The 14,408-nt window shown below is 36.2% G+C and overlaps 1 pseudogene across 1 annotated transcript; it reads right to left on the bottom strand.

The window, feature by feature from the left end:
• Positions 1 to 4,293: 4,293 nt before the first annotated feature.
• Positions 4,294 to 5,466, bottom strand: LOC306653627 (cytochrome b-c1 complex subunit 2, mitochondrial-like; annotated as a pseudogene). The gene has a single exon. The product of its transcript is annotated as a cytochrome b-c1 complex subunit 2, mitochondrial-like (transcript).
• Between the last annotated feature and the right edge of the window lie 8,942 nt (positions 5,467 to 14,408).

Here is a 14,408-nt window from a genome sequence, read left to right as displayed (position 1 = left end):
CTTGTGTTGTACGTGTGTGTGTAGTTTTATGAAATTTTATTACATGTATAGATTTGTGGCACAGTCAAGATATGAAACAGTTTTGTCACCACACAGATCCATTTTGTTGCCCTTTTACAACTACTCCATATCTCCCTACTCCAAAAGGCCATACATTTTTAACCCTTGACTAATTTCTTCTCTATTTCTATAATTTTGTCTTTTTGAGAGGCTGAGAGAGGAGAATCGCAAAGTTCAAAGCCTTATTGAGGCCCTAAACAATTTAGTGAGAACCTGTCTCAAAATAAAATGAAAAACAAACAAACAAAAAAGGTGGGGGGCTGGGAATATTGCTCAGTAGTTATGCACCCCTGGGTTCAATCCCCACTACCAAAAAATAAATCATAAATAGAATCATGCAGTATGTAACCTTTGAATTTGTTTCTCCCCAACCCCCCCTTATCCTAATTTTCTAGAGATTCATTCAAGTTCCATTTATCAATACTCCAGTTCTTTTTTATTGCCCAGTAGCATTTCATACTGTGGATAACCATCCGATGGGTTAATATTTTACCCTCCTTAAGAAATGTGTGCACTTTAATAAGGGCTACCTGAAGATACTGTTCTGATTCAACATAGAAGTTTTAATGTTTTACTGTTGAGAACAAGAGATGTTGTAGACAGTAGGACTTTGGGGGAAGGCAAGATCTTAGGTTACTCCTTGGCTACACTATGTTAAGTACGTGATGGTAGGAAACCTTCATACTTTATCTTACCTACATCATGTTTCAAATGATGTTACCATGGTATTTCCTGTAACTGAGTGTGATACTGTGTTTGCATGAGAAAAAATTTTTCTGTGCACAATGTCTCAAATTTATAGGAAGAGTTGCCATGTAAGCAAGCAAGGTCCAATTTCCCAAAAAAGGAAGTACATAAAGTAGTGAGAAATATCATGCCTATATTTTACATTCTGTTGATGAATCTCAAATGATTTTGCTCTTGGCTGCATACATGTAGATATAAATAGATTAATAACTTGTTTTTCCAGGTCTTAATTGCTGGTCTTCTTGATGCATTTGATCCTAGGTGTCCAGATTGATCTCATTGCCTTATTGATCTCCTGTTCTGCTTATGCTGACCATAAGACCCACTTTAAAGACTTGCCTCAGTTTTTCTTTTCCTTATTTTTCATCTACTTATACAATGGAATATTATTCAGCTTTAAAGATGAATGAAATTATGGCATTTGCTGGCAAATGAATGGAGTTGGAGAGTATCATGCTAAGTAAAATAAGCCAAACTCCCAAAACCAAAGGTTGAATGTTTTATCAGTTATGTGGATACTAATTCACAATGAGGGGTGGGGGGTGCTAGGGAAGAATAGAATTACTTTGTATTAGGTAGAGGGAAGTGAAAGGAGGGGAAGGGTATGGGGGTAGGAAGGATAGTAGAGTGAAACAGCATTATTACCTTATTTAGGTATGTGACTGCATGACCAATGTGATCCTACAATATGTACAATCAGAAAAATGAGAAATTATACTCCATTTGTGTATGATATATTAAAATGCATAAATGTATTCTACTGTCATGTATAACTAATTAGAACAAATAAAAATTTTTTAAAAAAGAATAAATGACAGGATTAAAAAATTGTCAAATTATTACCGCCCATGATTATTGATAGTATTACAACTCTAAAGTATTTGTATAACTTTGATTAAAGTAAATTCTTTTTTTAGGTTGAAAAAACAAAACAGAAACCTATTGATGTCGTACTCTGGTCAGTCAATGTTTAATGTGAAAATCTGTGTAGTGCTGTCAAATATTTGAGGGAGACGTATTCACCTTAAATTTATTAATCTGGGTTTTAATGAAGAGGATAGTGAACAACTATTTTCAATTTTTCTATTAATTCAGTTAGTACTTATTGAGCACTTATATTATGCAATGCACCATAGTGGATATTGCGATGGCCACAAAGATGAGTTGCCTTTCAAAGAATCTGTTGGTTCTAATAACAAAGATAAGATACTGTTACTCTAATGTAAGATGCCAATAAGCCTAATGGAAACCTGAGAAGATTATGACTTGTCAGTTTTATTTTTTGTAATATTAATTCAATGACTGTATTACCCTCTATAATTTATGGAATGCACTCACAGCTTATATAGATATTCTTATTTAATATTCATGGTTCTTGTCTACAGATTTTGATTCTTGTCTGAAGCAACTTAGACATGTGGAGAGAGTTCAGACAAATTTAAAGCTTTGAGTGCAGCATTCATGAGACCTTTCCAATGGTTTTATGTTTCTTTTTTTTGTTGTACCAAATACTTTGCCCAAGGCTTTAGAGATTACCTTGTGAATATGTGATAAAGTGTGATGAATTAAGAAATCAATTTCAATAATTTAATTTTCCTTTAAGATAATAATCCTCAAAATAAATACTTTTTTCATATAAAAGATGTGAATTAAGTCTCTCTCCATGGATATAATTTTGAATTATGTTGATTGGAGAATAAATCAGGAGAACTGCATATGAGTATATGAATGTTTAAATAATTATCGTTAATTTAAGTGTCCTTAAGAGAGCTTTAGCTACTCGAGTGAGCATTTGCTTAATTTAAATTGAATTAAAAATGATCTATGGGAGAAACAGCTTCTAAAGTGCAACTTGAGTTTCATGAAAATGGGGGAAATCATAGATGTTGTGTTGCAAAAAATCTAAAAATATTAAAAAGATGGAATTTTGTACCACACTAATGTAGATATTCCTGAATACTAGATTGGTACAAATATATAATGTCAAGTGGTATTCCAGAAATGCAGAAAACTTTCTGCCAAAGGTTCTTTTTCTGCAGCCACAGAGTTCTATAAAAGTTTCATTTCTGGGTTTCATATTTAGGAGCATCTAGGAAATTCCCTGAAGGATAATTTTATGTAGAGTATAATGAAATATTCCAATCTTTGCTCACCTTCTCATAAGGGAAGGAGGTTACATAAGAGCCTGATAAGTAATTTGAAATAGGTGCCAAAGCAATCTCTTTGTTTTGGAAATGCATTTTTTGAGAATTGCATAAGTAAATAAATATCTGATATGTCTGTTTATTCTCTGATGGGAATCACATGGACATGGTTTGAATCCTAAAATCATCCTGTCTTATTTGGCACCACTATTTTAATGGGAAAACCACCACTAGAAGTGATAATAGAGAGGGTCAGCTCTGGAAAAGAGCTAAGGGACATGAACATGACTTTCACAAATGTGGGTAGGCGCTTTTGTACTGGCTCTCCACCATTATTATACTTCAAATACTGGATTCAGAAAGAGTGCAAAACAGTCTTTCTTTGATTACCAAGTAGGCGAGGTCAGGCAGCCAATGCAAAGCAAGCAACAGAAAAATTCAGCTGAAAATCCTTGGAAAAGGCATATAGGAGTTTGCAAAAATTTAGATGATCTGAATCTTCCAGGGGACATGGTTTTGGGAAAGGCATTTAAGTCAAACAACTGGATTTCAGGTAGCAGGGATGCTATACAAAAAAAGGTAGTCAGATTGTGTCTATCTTGAGAAGGCCTGGTTGCAAAGTCAGCCCTTGGCTGATGTTGGGGTGCTCCACTGTTCCTTGATTGATAAGGGTGCTTTGTTGTAGCCAAACTGTTTATGCAAACAATATGGCTCTTATTCTGAGAGTCTGAAATTTTGGTATGTACTAAGCAGAGGTGCCTGCCTAACCAGTTCTCAGCAAAAACCCTGGGCACTGAGTCTCTAGTGGAATTCCATTTCATGTGTCACAATTTAAGGCTCGGGGGATTACATTGTTCGATGTGACTATAGAAACAAGGCTATGGTAAGGTTTTACAATTTTTTTTTCCAGGTTCTGTCCCTTTGCAAACTTCCCTACTCTGATTTTGCTTTGCATCCTTTGCTATTGTATATAATAGCTGTGAGTTCTGTGAGAGTCCATCTAACAGATCACCGAAACTGAGGGTGGTCTTGGGGACTCCTGGGACAGAATTTTATAAGGAATCAGTTTACAGATGAGATGAGAATTGTAATGTGAGGTGTGGTACACTCTGGAAATTAAACTAGGGGGAAATAGGAAATAGTTCTTTACTATTGTTTAAACTCTTGATAACATTATCCAGAAATTAACTGGTATGAACCGAGTTCTTTCTAACATAAGAGCAGTAAAATCAGATTAAGGCAGGTGGAGCCTGCCTTATATATATATATATATTCTTTTCCTATTCCCAACATAAACTGAATCTGCTGAATTTAATCTACTAGAAGAGAAATGAATTACCTGTTAATGGAAAATCCTTAAACAGGTATCTTGGTGGAAAACGCCCATAACTGCAGTGTAGGAGAAGGAAAAACCAGAAAGGTTTCCTTGAGCAATTGTTTTTACTTGGTTATAGGCAGCCTTGATAATATCTCCAGCAGCTGCAGCCTGGAAGTTAGTGTAAATTCCAAATAGCCCAGAATCTGAGTAAATGACATTGAAAGCAGAAACATCAAATGGCTGATTTCCTTTGGTATTGGCCTGGTATGAGACACTAGTGGCATTGCTGCTCCTTTTGACATGTGGTCCCATACTGAGGACATTCTGAAGAACACTGAATGCACGTACTTCTGCACTTCCTATTGCACTTTTTGCTACAACAGCAGCATGGAGAAGACTGTCTGCATTTTGTTCTCGAATTTCACCTCCATGATATTTAGGCTTTGTACCAGATAAACCAAGCCCACCCCTCATGTTGACAAACTGTTCAGGAACCTGCTTTAAAACAGGATGACTCACACCAAGCCCAATCAAAGCCATTCTTGTTTTTGTAAAATGGTTCTGAATGAAGTGATGAAACTCTTCTGATGTCACTTTTCCAATCCTATAGTCAGGACAATATAATGAATTAGCTAAGGCATTCCAGTAAGCAGCAGCATGCAAATTTTCAATGAGATAGGCCTGTGGATTCTGAAGTCACAGCTTGGTCAATCTTTAGCTGAGACTGAAGGGCAGCCACTTCCCAATGATGAAATTCTGCTGCTGTGGTGACCTTGAACAGGAATTCCATTAGAATGTCAACATCATCCCGCAGGCACTCCACAGCATATACCGTATTTTCCCTTGTTGCAGTCACACTTAATTTACCACCAACTGCTTCAATTCCATGGGTTATCTTGAAAGATGAAGCACCTTTTGTAGTTAAACTGAATGCAAGATGCAGCAAATGAGAGGTTCCTGAATTGTTGGAGCCCTCGTATCTACTGCCTGCTTTAAGGAACAAATCAATTCTTGATGCAGGAACATAGTTTTCTGAGGAAGCAGTTACCAAACCATTTGGTAATTTGGTAATTTGGTAAACTCAAGGTCCTAAGGATATAGAGGAACTCCTGTGGGGGCAGCTTTGCCTTTAATTTTTGGGGAAACTTTGAGGGAATAAAATCTCAAGAAGGACCTGACTCTGGGCAGTAGCTTCATGGCTCAAGAGTGCTCTGACCCACAGTCACTATGGCTTAAAGGAAGGTAAGATGGTAGTGGAGGCTGGTTCTACTCCATTCTTGCCATCAGATACTGGTTGGTATGGTAAAGCTGTTGGCATGTTTCTCAAAAACAGGTGCATTTGCTCAATTGAGGTGTCTGATTGATGATAAATGGACATAACAATTTGGCATATATACCCACTAGAATATTATTCATCCATAAAAATGAGTGAAATACCATCACTTGTGGCAACATGGGTGGGACTGGAAAACTATGTTGAGTGAAATAAGCCAGATGTAGAAATACAAGTACCATGTAAGAGCATAATGCAGAATAGTGATCACTAGAGGCTAGGAAGGGTGTAGGGAGGGAGGATGAAGGGAACCTGGAAAATTGTGGAGAGGAGGCATAAGTCCTAGTTTTATAGAACAGCAGGGTTACTATGATTTACAGCAATTTATATTTATGAAGAATTAAAAGCATTTTGAGGCTTCTAACACAAAGAAATGATGCATGTTTATAAAGGTGGAAATGCTAATTATCTTGATTTAATCATCACACATTGTATATATGGATCAAATTATCCTATATTATCCAATACATGTGTACAATTGTTATGTCAATTAACAATTTAAAAAATAAAAATAAAAATGGTCATAAGGAAAGAAACAAAGTATATTTGTAATAGTTCATATAATTAATAATTCTGGATATTTCAGATTCAGGAGATGAGGGAGTAAATTTCACTTTGTATGTTGTCTTTGAATTAGGACAATTTAATATCATATAGGATGATTACATACCTTATCATTCAATAGGACACTTCTGAGAGTGAAAGGAGAACTATAATAACTGTGTTGAAATGATGTATAAATTGGGACTGTTTATGGGAGGTTGGAGACATGTGATCAATCATGCAGCCTTAAACACTTTTCTCTACTCTTTTTCTTTTCACAGGTATTTTAGGGATATGTGAAGTTGTAAGGAATTTTGAGTGTGGGAGAAAATACTCAATGATCTTGTATTTGTTGATATTAAAACATGGATTTGAAATTCTTTTGTCACTTGTTCCTTTTAGAGGTAGGGTCTTTGATATATCCCTTGAAACTGGGTGGGCTTGTATCTTCTGTGACCAATAGAGTATGGGGGAACACACTATAGTTTCCAAGGCCAAGTATCTTAGTCCTTTTTCTGTTACTATAACAATGCCTGAAAGACTAGATACTTTATAAAGAAAATAAGTTTGCCTAGCTCACAGTTTTGGAGTCTGAAAATATAAGATCGGGTGGCCACATCTGTTTGGCCTCTAGTAAAGCCCCCATGACTGTATCAGAGTATGGCTGACAGCGTCAGGATGGAAACGTGTAAGATGGAGAGAGAAATTTCATGTTCGAATGGGAAGCATAAAGATTTAGGGGCCAGACTTTCTCTTTTCATAACAACTCACTCTCAGAATAACTAATCAGGGTCCTGAGAGAACTACATTAATCTCTTTCAGGGGTGATGCCCCTGGTGACCTAATTACCTCCCCCTAGGCCTGACCTCTTACAGATCCCACCCACCACTTCTCAGCATCACCACACTGAGGACTGAACATCCAGCAAACGCACCTTTGGGGGACAAACTCAAGCCACATCCAAACCATAGAACTGGCTTAACAGGTGGTACAGATACTCCTGTTGGGAGTACTGAGATATGTAAAACATCTAACTTCCCTGGGCTGCTGTACTGTAAGGAAGCAACAGGCGACATGCAGGTGTTCTGGACGGCAGTCCTAGTCCTCAAATCATCCCAGTCTAGATGAACATGAGTGAATGAGCCGTCAGATGAGCCCAGGTTGTGGTTTTCAGATCTTCCCAGCTGCGGCCACCTCATCCTGGGAGAAGATGAACCATCCTGGCTTTAGCCTTTTAAAATTTCTGACCCAACAAATCCATGAGCTTCTAAAAATGGTTGTGTTAAGCCACTAAATTTTAGGAAAATTTGTCATACAGTAAGAGTGATGGGAATATTGTGCTTTCTACTGTTGCATTCATCTATTTCAAGCTACTCCAGGACTTTCCCAAGTACCCTTGGCTTTGAGCAGAGAAATCTCATGGTCCTGAGCACACCGTTGGCCCTCTCTGAGGTGGCTCTTAGTTCTGAGTTACTCTATCCACGTACTAGTTGTCTTTAGGCACATCTAGTTTTCTGAGACTTGTTTTGTAGATTCTGATACTTATGGACTTTCCTGTTCTTCAAATTAGAACGTTATATACTCTAAGACTAACTTCAGAGTTTCAGTGTATGCTGTTCGTATTGCTTTTTGTGTCTTTTCTCCTCAGGCAGGTGGTAATATAAGCTCCTTGGGGGCAGGAGGCATGGCAGGCTGTATGTTTGATCCCGGGCAGCACAGGGTAGTGATGATATGGTGATGGACAGATGCTTGGGGTGGGGGCATTTCCTGGTACTCTGTGGAACCATGTTTACATATTTACTATTTCCCTTTGCTCTCAAAACGTGGTAGATCTTCAATTGTGTTATTTAGAAACATTATCAAGGACAACTCTGAATTGTAAAGAGAAAGCAGAAGAGATCATTTTAGATGTGCCTGTGCAAGATGAGTTAATGAGATGCTGGGCAACAAAAGCATATAATGGATAACTTTTATTTGTGGAATAAACAAAGCTCCCAGAATGTGCCAATACAAAATCCTTATTAATAGGTGGATTTAGAGTCTTTTAAAGCTTTTGATCATGTTTTACAGGCTAATAAAGCTTCTTGGGGAAAAGCAAAGTCTAAAATCTTTCCTATAAATTAGTTGATGCTTTTATTTTCCCTAAATCGATCATTGTGTTCTAATAAGGAAAGCTTTAAGGAGGTTTCTTAGCAATGGATAGAAGAATTTCTCAAAGAATTAGAAAGAAATTAAGAAGACATAGAGGAACTTTTTAAGGTTAATCGTTTAGGAGGATCTTCTGTTCTAGGACTATGAAGATAGGGTCATCCTGATAAAAAGTGATACCCTGCAGTAGTGTTTTGGGGTCTGGCAGTAATATCATTTTATCTCCTTTTTCTGGGCTTCACTCAGAGCTGAAATCTGTAGGAGAGGATTGGGGTCAAAGCTTCCAAGTTCTCCATTTCCTCTCCTGGGAGTGGCAAATATAGCCAGGAAAGGTTTGGTACTAGATGAAGTTACTCACTACGGACAAAATACATGGAACTGTAGAGCAACGTTAGAGGCAATTTTTTTTTTCAAAGAAACAAACAGTAAAGATAGCATCACACAAAACTGAGAGTGTTGTTTTGCTTTGTCATTATAAAGAAATAGTATAATTACCGATTGTACATTCTCAGTTGCTATAGAGTTTTAGTCATAATTGATGACCCTTCAGTTTCTGCTTCTGATTTTGTCTCAAAAGATGTCTTACTCCAAGTCTCTAGATAAATATATTTTTATATATATTACCTTCTACCATTTTGATATATATGATACAGGGCTAGTTTGTAATCATTAGTTACTTTTTAAAAGATAGTTTGTAATCATTACTTTTTAAAAAAGTCCTACTTTGCTGATTTTGTGGCTACTAATTAATCTAATGATTTGAGTACTATGATTAGTGGTTGACCCAGAAAATTTCCTTTTACTGAACCCTCCATAGAGATCTTTCAATATCTGTATGCCACAACAGTTCCTGGAATAACTTCAGGAACCTAGTGAAATAAGCTGATTGTCTCAGAAACCTATTTTAATTAGATGATTTATAAGACATTGCAAAGAAATCAGTCAGTGGATGCCCTTAGGGCAGGGTGATAATGGATACATAGCTTAATTGTCAAATTAAGGGATATGGGGTGAGACAGGTTTGGCACAGCATGTCCTACGATTCTTGCATCTGAAGACTTAGTTGCTCAAAGATAAAATGAATTGAGTCTGCTGGCTTTTTAAAACATCTCTTGGTTGATGAAAGAAGTAGCAGAGATACAACAATTTATCTTTGAGGATATAGATCTCAAAAGCATACAGTTTCAAGTCCTTAGAGAAAGGGTAGAATGTGGAGCACAAATATAAATTCTAGCTACTAGGGTCAGTGGTGGTCATCCTCTGCTTTTTTATTTGTTGGGTAATAGTGGGACATAGGAAAGGGCAGGTGGCAGCATCTTTCCTTTTGCTGAATTAAATTTTAGAGAGCTCATATGACATGCATTTTTATTTGAAATGAGTGGTTCACATTGAGAAAAGATAGTGAAGAGAAATAGGAAAAACTTGTCTCTGTTTCCTGTGGGCCTTGAAACATTTGTATGGAGGAAGAACAATAATAAAATATATAAATTAGCTTTTTGCTTATTTTTAATCAAAAGCAACTTTTAATTGAGTTTATTAGGCATTTGGGGATTGAGGTATAAGCAGAAGCACAATTCACTAATTCTAATTATTTTCTCTGTTGTAGACCTCAGTTAAACTTTAATAATAATAATGAAGCATAGTCCTTTCTAAAGGGAACTGCTTTACTTGCTGTTATGTACTCTGAGTCCCAGAAATTCTCCAAACCCTTATTTGTAAAAATATATTCCCTTTATAGAAAATGTTGTTATAAAGTAAGAAAAATCCTTTATATTGCTACCACCCAGACAATAATGTAAAAATTCCTGATAATATAAAAACATTAATGACAGTTAATGTTTTCTATTTATAATTTTTTACATTATATAAAATTTCCTGCTTTTAATATAAGTACTTTCCAGTTTTATTGTAAATTCTTCATGAAAATGTATGATGCTTGCATAATATTCTGTTAATCTGTTTTAATGTCCACTGCCCACTCTGAGCAGAGTAAAATCTTCTGGGTATTAGCAAGAACAGAGAGAACAATCTAAACAGCAGGGAACTGCAATTGAGTCAATCCCAAGCCAATTTATTCGAGCTACCAGGAAAAAGAGCTTTGACTTTTTATAGCTAAAAGTCTCTTTCTGGTAATAATGTAGGCAGGTATATTTTATGAATACACAAAACTGCTTTTGTTTATTTATATTGAGTATGACCAAAGTCAACACATTGTGTCTACTATATCTAAGATATTCTCAAACACCTAGTCACAGTGAAATCCCTGATATTTAAAACCTAAACACATTCTTTTTGTCATTTAGAATCTTTTACTTCAACAATTCGGTGGGTTCCTCCCAGAACTTTCCCTAAAATGGAATTAACTAGAACATACTGGTCCACTTCTAGTTGGCAATTACTTCATTTATATATGATTTTTTTCCCTCTCAAAATATAGAGAGTCCAGTCTTGGAATAACAGAAAAAGGTGTATTTAATTCAAGCTTTGCTGATACCTGAGGTTGAACTTCTACATAAGTCATGGTGAACCCTACTTTTTAATATTTATTTATTTTTTTGAGGTACAGGGTATCAAACCCAGGTGTGCTCTACCACTGAGCCATGTTCTTAGTCCTTCTTATTTTTTATTTTGAGACAGAGTCTTTTTTTAAAATTATAAACAAATGGGGTACAACTTGTTTCTCTGGTCGTATATGAAGTAGAGGCATACCATTTGTGTAATCATACATTTACATAGGGTAATGTTGTTTGATTCATTCTGTTATTTTTCCCTTCTCCCCAACCCCTCCCACCCCTCTTTTCCTTCTATACAGTCCCTCCTTCCTCTATTCTTACCACCCTCCTACTCCACATTATGTATCATCATCCACTTATCAGTGAGATCATTTGTTCTTTGGTTTTTTTTGAGATTGGCTTATCTCACTTAGCATGATATTCTCCAATTTCATCCATTTGCCTGCAAATGCCATAATTTTATCTTTCTTTATGGCTGAGTAATATTCCATTGTATAAATATACCACAGTTTCTTTATCCATTCATCAATTGAAGGGCATCTAGGTTGGTTCCACCATCTGGCTATTGTGAATTGAGCAGCTATGAACATTGATGTTGCTGTATTACTGTAGTATGCTGATTTTAAGTCCTTTGGGTATAGGCCAAGGAGTGGGATAGCTGGGTCAAATGGTGGTTCCATTCCAAGTTTTGTAAGGAATCTCCACACTGCTTTCCAGAGTGGCTGCACTGATTTGCAACCCCACCAGCAATCTATGAGTGTACCTTTTCCCCCACATCCTCACCAACACCTATGTTGCTTGTATTCTTGATAATTGCCATTCTAATTGGGGCGAGATGGAATCTTAGGGTAATTTTGATTTGCATTTCTCTTATTCCTAGAGATGTTGAAGATTTTTTCATATATCTGTTGATTGCTTATAGATCTTCTTCTGTGAAGTGTCTGTTCATTTCCTTAGCCCATTTGTTGATTGGATTATTTGTATTCTTGGTGTAGAGTTTTTTGAGTTCTTAATATATTCTGGAAATTAGTGCTCTACCTGAAGTATGAGTGGCAAAGATTTTCTCCCACTCTGTAGGCTCTCTCTTCACATTACCGATAGTTTCCTTTGCTGAGAGAAAGTTTTTAGTTTGAATCTATCCCAGTTATTGATTCTTGCTTTTATTTCTTGTGCTATGGGAGTCCTGTTAAGGAAGTCTGATCCTAAGCCGACATGTTGAAGATTTGGACCTACTTTTTCTTCTATAAGATGCAGGGTCTCTGGTCTGATTCCGAGGTCCTTGATCCATTTTGAGTTGATTTTTGTGAGAGGTGAGAGATAGGGGTTTAGTTTCATTCTGCTGCATATGGATTTCCAGTTTGAGACAGAGTCTTGATAAATTGCTGTGTCTGGCCTCGACCTTGTCAATCTGCCTCAGCTTCCCTTTGCTGGGATTATAGTCATGTGTCACCATGCCTGGCTGAACCTCTTTTAAACTGTTAACAATGTAAAATTTCTGCAGTGTCTTTCTTCCTCTTGCATCTGATTTTCCATAGAGTTGCACTTACTAGCGTATTCTACCTTGAATTTACCGAAAACTTATTTTGATTCTAACAATATTTAATAACAATCTCTAATATTGATAACTCTGGTCAATACCATCCAACATATTCCCCAATACATTCCAGTATTTGAAGACAGTATGATTTCTTAAGTATTCCATAATATAAGCATCTTTGAATAGTAAGCTTTTTTTGTGTTAGGAATTTGTTCTAATAATACATTCCCTGTAATAACATTTAGTGCTCATTTAATATATGCCAGAATTGTCAATGTATATTATGTCCAATAACTCACAAAATAATCTCTTAAAAGGTAGCTATGGAAAAGATTTTAAAAATGCTTCCATGAACACGACAGAAAATGCAGTATACTCACCGTGGTTCATTTTCAACAGAGCAGCAAGACATCCTTCCTGAACATAAGATGAAATCATTCTGTTCAAACCTTTCAGCGACTCACATTCCATACTCAGGTTCTCTCAGTGGTGCAAAACCCAACTTCTGCACCTGTCCTAATCACCTCGAGACCTCATCTCCTTTGTCTCCCGACACCCTCCTATTTGCTACATCCTGAAGTGTATTGAGTATACCCAGCATGAAGCCTAGACATTATCTCTTTTCTCTGGCTGGAACACTTTCCCCAAGATGACAGAAGAGTTGACACTTGCATTTCTTTCTGGTCTTTATACACATCACTGTCTTAATGTGGCCACCCCTACCACCTTTAATATTGTAAAACTTAAAATTGTAAATTGCTCCCTGCTTTGACCCTATTCCTAATATTTAGCCCTTCCCATTTTTGTTCCATAACAAAATCATCTTCTACTATACCAAATAATCTCCTTAATTTTAAAATATTTATTATGCAGTTTCACATCACCAAAGCATTATACATGTAGTAATATTTGTATATTTTGTTTAATAGACTATAGAGTCTGGAATTTAAGAAGTCTTCCAGTATTTTTGAAAGGTTTCACTCATTAACTCAAAAGAATTTCAGTGTTTGCAGTTCTCTAACCCTATTTTCATGTGCTGCATTTTTCTGTTGTGCTCATGGAAGCATTTTAAACTCTTTATAATGCCACCTTTTTAGGATTATTATTTTGTGGGTTGTTAGATGTAATATATATAGAACAATTCTGACACATATTAAATACTCACTAAATGTTATTTTTATTTCTGGAGGCACATAATGCTGTTCTTGGTACACCTTTGGAGGATGTGAATCAAGATTTGTCAGATGACTGAACAAACCTTATTTCCCCTTATAGTGTTTTGTGACTTTCCTGAATGTATGCCCATGTTGGTTCTTACAACCACCTTTCAACATCTTGAAAATCTCATTCCATTTCCTTCTGCTGAGAAGTCTGTCAGATGAATTAAAACATCCTTATGTGTTTTTTCTCCCTTTTCTCTCATTACTTTTAGAATTCTCTTTCACCGTAGAGAGTTGATTACAGTATGTCTTGGGATAGAGTTGGTTGAGTTGTACCTGGCTATTTGTATTCTTCTCTGTTTGTGATGTTTTCTGTTATTATTTTTTTGAATAAACTTCCTACCCATTTGGCATTCTCAAGTCCCCCAAATCCTGACATTTGCTCTTTTAATATTGTTCCCAAATTCCCAGAATTTACTGCATTCTTCTTCATTCCTTTTTCTTTTCCTCCTCCAATTATGTATTTTCAAATAGCCTGACTTTGAGCTCATGAATTTTTTTTTCTTTTGTTTGATCTATTCTGCTGTGAAGGCCTCCTGTCATGGTTTTAATTTCACTTAATGTACTTTTTACTTCAAAAATTTATGCTTGATTTTAAAAAAATTACTTCAATTGCTTTGTTAAGTTACTGGGTTAAAGCAGTGAATCGTTCCTCTGTGTTTTAATGAGTTCTTTGTTACCTCAGTCCTCTCCTCTCTTAGCCATGGCTGTTAATTCAGGAAAAGAAGCCTGATGAGGGGCCATAGGGGATGAAGAAAAGACAAACAGACACACATAGAGAGAAAAAGCTGGGGCCAGGTCTTTCCTTAAAAGAGCTTTGAATTCTCCATCCAAGAGTTCCCACA

This window comes from Sciurus vulgaris (assembly GCF_902686455.1).
Source record: "Sciurus vulgaris genome assembly, chromosome: 2".
NCBI lineage: Eukaryota > Metazoa > Chordata > Mammalia > Rodentia > Sciuridae > Sciurus > Sciurus vulgaris.
This window is presented reverse-complemented; position numbering and strand designations above follow the sequence as displayed.